The sequence below is a fragment of the Hipposideros armiger genome, unplaced genomic scaffold (assembly GCF_001890085.2).
Source record: "Hipposideros armiger isolate ML-2016 unplaced genomic scaffold, ASM189008v1 scaffold_1138, whole genome shotgun sequence".
Lineage (NCBI taxonomy): Eukaryota > Metazoa > Chordata > Mammalia > Chiroptera > Hipposideridae > Hipposideros > Hipposideros armiger.
Window position 1 is genome coordinate 207,538 of NW_017732488.1, and position 5,358 is coordinate 212,895.

Here is a 5,358-nt window from a genome sequence, read left to right on the forward strand (position 1 = left end):
TGAACACACAATGTGATATATAGATGATGTATTACAGAATTGTACACCTGAAACCTATGTAACTTTACTAACCATTGTCACCCCAATAAACTTTACTTTAAAAAAATAAATATAACAAACATTATAAAAATAAACAATTTAAAGGGTATTTACAGTTACATACATTTCAACATGTGAGAGTTATGGTATAAATTGCTTTTCTCCTTTAATTTTTCAGTTTAAGTTTTATATATCTATAACTTACAATATGTAAATATTTTGATTTTAAATGTTTAAAAAATTAATATGATGAATATTTAAAACATCAAGTATGATAAAATAACATGAAATAGTATTAAAATAACATTCCATAACATGGCTATGCCATTACTTGTGTGTCTATTCTCATACTCATGTTTATTTAGGTTATTTCCTCCCTCTACTTCATTATATTAAGAGGGTTCCCAGTGGGAATTGAGCACATTGCTCATTTCTCAGCCCTGAGACATTCTTGGGGTGTCCTCCCTTTTCCCTCCTTCCACTTTCACCCTGCCTCACCCTCAAGTTCTCTGCTAGGCATCAGGATTTGTCCACAGCTAAAATAAAAAATGATAGGAAAAGTAATTGCAGGGCCCCATATGCTGACCACTACTTGGTGCTTTTCTTTTTCTTTAATTTTTATTTTTTGAAGTTTTCTTTGATTTTATTGGGGAGGGGAACAGTGTTGGGGAATTAGGGGAGGGGAACAGCTAAGTTCTTGTCCTTCAATCTTAGTTGTGGAGGATGCAGCAAGCTCAGCTCCAAGTCCAGTCGCACTGCGCAGCTCAAGGTGCTGTGTTACAGTCTTAGTTGTGGGTGGCCGTAGCCACTATCCCATGCGGGAGTCGAACCAGCAGCCTCATTGTTAAGAGTGCGCACTCTATCCCCTGAGCCACCTGGGAGGCAGCTTAGCTCAAGGTGCTGAGTTCAGTCTTTAGTTGTAGGTGTAGCCCACCATCTCGAACAGGCAGTCTTGTTGTTAGGAGCATGTGCACTCACTAGCTGAGCCATCCTGCCACCTGTTGGCAGCTCAGCGGCAGCTCAGCTCAGACACAGCTCACTGTCCCATGTGGGAATCGAACCAGCAACCCTGTTGCTCAGAGCTCGGGCTCTTAACCAACTGAGCCACTCAGCTGGCCCCTTAATTGTCATTTCTTAATGTTTCCATGTTCAATTGAACATTATCTCTTATTTAAAAATGAATATTCATCATTTGAAAAATATATTTTTACTTTGAGAGTCCGCATCTCTCCCTGCCCCCCACCAACCACATGTGCATACCACCATTTGCAGCAATGGCTGGCTGATAAAAGTTATCAAACACATTTTGATTCCTATTGAACTTGCTCAAGTTCTTAACCAACTGAGCTACTTATCTGGCTATATTTGGTGCTTTTCATTTATTCATTTCTCTGCAACAACCCTGTGCATTTTGTTATAGTAGTTCCCATTATAGAAATGAGAAAGTTGAATCTGCTCAGAACCTTCCCATGTCACAGATCTATGTCCCAATTGGGGGATGCATGATTGAACCAAAGAGTGTCAATTTCAAGTTCTATCCCTACATGGTTGGTGTCCTTGTGATCACTTGTTTTTCTCCAGGAAAAGTAAACTCTGCTCAAGGCCTCAATTTGTGAGGAAAAGGGCTTGGCTGAAGTGGGCTCACCACACCATTCAGCTCTACACATTATTATTCTATGATGTATTGGCTGAGAGCATTACAGAAATTCTTTTAACTCATTAGTTCATAAGAACGGTAGACAGATGCTTTGACACTCACTGCCAGCACGTGCCAACCTTTTATTGCTTCTTTTGGGGTGTTAAACCCCAAAATTCAATAGTAAATTTGAAGATCTAATTGCCTTTATTAAGTGATTCATGAATCAGGCAGCATCCCATCTAGCAACTAGAAGGGTGCTCTGAGGGGTTGTACAAAAGGGAAGGTTTTATAGGAAGAAGGGTGGGGCAAAGGTGCTATTGACAAAGGAAAATAAGGGATAATTTTTAGACCAGGACATCTTATTTTGGGGTGAAAGGAATGGCAAGGGTGTTTTATCATGCAGGTTGCTTCCTCTTTCTATGGATGATGGTGGGATGGAGAAGCCTATGTGATAGATTACATTGGTGTTGACCAGAAAATCCCAGACTGCTTGATTAAAATTATGTGTCTGGGAAAGTTTGAAACAATTAGGTATTAAATCTAGGTTGGGTGTCATGGGCTTAGCACAAATGATGCCATTTTTGGCCTCACATGTTTGCTCTTTAACACAGGACCCTGGAATCAATTTCTCAGGAATCTGGATAAGGAGATCAGAGAGTCTGGAGCTGGTCCTGAGTTGGCCCATATGGGGACTCCTCCCCTGTATCAGGAATAATGGGGAAATGGGCTGATCTATGGCTTACTCTTAACATTTTCTTTCTGTTTTAAAAAATTGAGATAAAATCAATATATAGCATTGTATTAGTTTTAGGTGTGCAACATAGTGGTTAGATATTTGTATATTTTGTGAAATGATTACCAGAATAAGTAGCTAACATCTATCGCCACATATTATTACATTTTTTCCTTGTGATGAGAACTTTTAGGATAACATTTTCTTTTATATATTATCTATGATACAAATGAAAGACATGGGTTAAAACAAAAATAGAGGGAAGGATCTATGCTACTGAATAAAGAGATTTTTATTTTACAAATTGCAATACTAAAGGGAAAATGATGGGAGAGAAAGACCAATGAGATACCTATGAAGGAAGTAAAATGCAAATAGATCTATCTAGACTGTTAAAACATGCACAGAGGTAAAATGTACCGACTCCATTGACATTTGAATATTTTTACAATTAATTATTTCCCTTCCTTTCTTTTCTTTCTTCCTTCCTCTTTTTCTTCTTTCTTTTTCCTCCTTCCCTTCCTCCCTTTTTTCCTTCCTTCTTTCCCCCTCCATTCATGTGTTCAAAGACCATTAAGTAGAACCAGATCATGTGTTTTATTTTAGAAATTACCAGTAAAGAACTTCCAAAATCAAGTGTCATATTTTCTCTCTCAAACAAAAAGATAGGTACAAAGTACTAAAGTTTTACTATTTTGCATATATTATGTCAAACCCTGCATTTATTATTGTAAGTTGCATCATTACCTTCAAAATATAATTATTCAGGTGTATTTGCTGCTATTTCCCTTCTGTCTCTTCACCAGTCTTCCTGGGGACCTAACTGTTAAGTGGCCTGGATATCAGAGTTAGCTAATTAAGGGATACTTTCTCTCTAGGGCTCTGAGGTTGACACACTTATTTTATTTGCTTAGGACCCCTTATATATCATTTTCCCTCACACTATTCTGTTATGGAAAAAGAAATGTTTCATCCTAGCTTCACCAGGGACATTTTAGCCTTTAAATAATGAAGAGCAATGAGAAATAAGTATATTTTCCCAGCACATTTCTCTTTGTCTCTCTCCTCAAGGGAAGGTATCAAAGAATTTGTAGATACATTATATCCACCACATTCATGACTAAAAGGCCACATGTTCCAAATGATACAACTTCAAGACTGTGGAGCCCCTATCAGCTTGGGTCCCTGAGTGACTGTGGAGAAGAACCCCTGTGCCCAGCATCTGTTAAAATCGATTAGATATGCATGTACATCTGACCCATGACAGATCAATACAAGCCTTTGTTTGATCAGGCAGCATTTTCTAATCTTGACCTCAGCTCTTGGAGATGTGCTGTTTTGGAGGCACATACACATACTATGTGGGGTCATGGGAGAATGGGAGACTGAAGACCAAGGAATAAGTTTAGGATTTTATTTGCTAGGATGTCATTCAAGTTTTTGAAAGGGAAATGATGGAACCAGAGTGATTTCATAGGAGGCTGAATCGTGGAGTTGTTCAAGGCAGTACTGTACCATGGTCAACTATGCCAGCTATGGAGTCTGACTTCCTGAAGTCAATTCCTGACTCTGCCACGCATTAACTGTATCTTTGTATACACCTATTAGTTGTATCCAAACATCCTCTTGCCTAGTTTTCTCAAATATATATGTGTGAATAGTACTTAATCTTTAGGTTTTATGAAAGAATTAAGTGAGCTAATGTTTAAAAATACTTATTTTCTGACTGCCCACTAAAAAGGGCTAAAAGCAACGACCAACCCAGTATCTCTAAGAACCCCTCAGTGGCCAGACTGTGGTCTCTAGGTGCCATCTATCACTTAAAAGGACCCAGGATCCTGAAGAAATGGCTGGTTCTAGGTCTGGGACTGGAAATGCATAAGGTGAGCATAGACCATCTTTCATGCAAAAATTAAGGGAAATATGTGACTGCTAAGTTAATTTCAGAAGGACTGGGAGGCAAGTTGAGGATTTTCACTGGCCAATCATGGAACAATTTGAGAATCAATATGAATAATTGCAACGAATTAAAATATATCACATGCATTTAAAACCAAGGAACTCATGATGACACATGTTCATTTCTGTATAATGCTTAAAACCAATTTATTATTTTCAAAAGTGATGAGTACAGATGAGTACAGGAATCCAGATATATTCTGCCTTTCTCACAGAACTCTAACTCAGGGCGATCACCTATTTGATCAGGGGAAGTTCCTCTTTATGGAAGTATTTCAGCCAATAAATACACAAAGAATTAGGATGTCAGCATTTTGTAACTCCTGATGAATTATCAGATCCAGGCAATAATTATTACAAGAAATAAGACAGTATGTGCTTCCTCATGAAAATACTTAAGGATGTTTGCCAAATATTGAAACTAAATCTAATCAAGCTTCTAGACTGGAGGTAGGCAGACATTTTTCAGTGAAGAGCCAGATAGTAAATAATTTAGGTTTTGTGAACTACATGGCCTCTGTCACAAGTACTCAACTCACATGTTGTAGCCTGAAAGCCACCACAGACAATACATGAAGAAAAGACTGTGTTCCAGTAAACCTTGATTTACAAAAATAAGTGCCAGGCAGGATTTGGCCCACAGGCTGTATTTTCCCAAGCTGTATTTTAGAATACAGCCTAAATAATTTTCTTCCAGAATTATTATTTTCTTGTAAACATCTTAAGGGAAAGGACAATGTTTCATTCCTATTTTTTTTCTCATTAAGTACTTCTCAACAAAAAATAGATGGAAAATACAAACTTGGGAACAGAGGCTGAGTGTGTGGCGGGGGAAGTTTTGTGGGAATATAAAGCAAGGGAAGGAGAAGAAAGGAGAGAAGGGAGAGGAGAAAGCATGAGAAAAGATCTGTAACTAATGTGGCCTCAAAATATAGACAAGTTTAAGGAAGTTTTTTTGAAGTTTTGATTTCTTGTCACCTCCATCTTT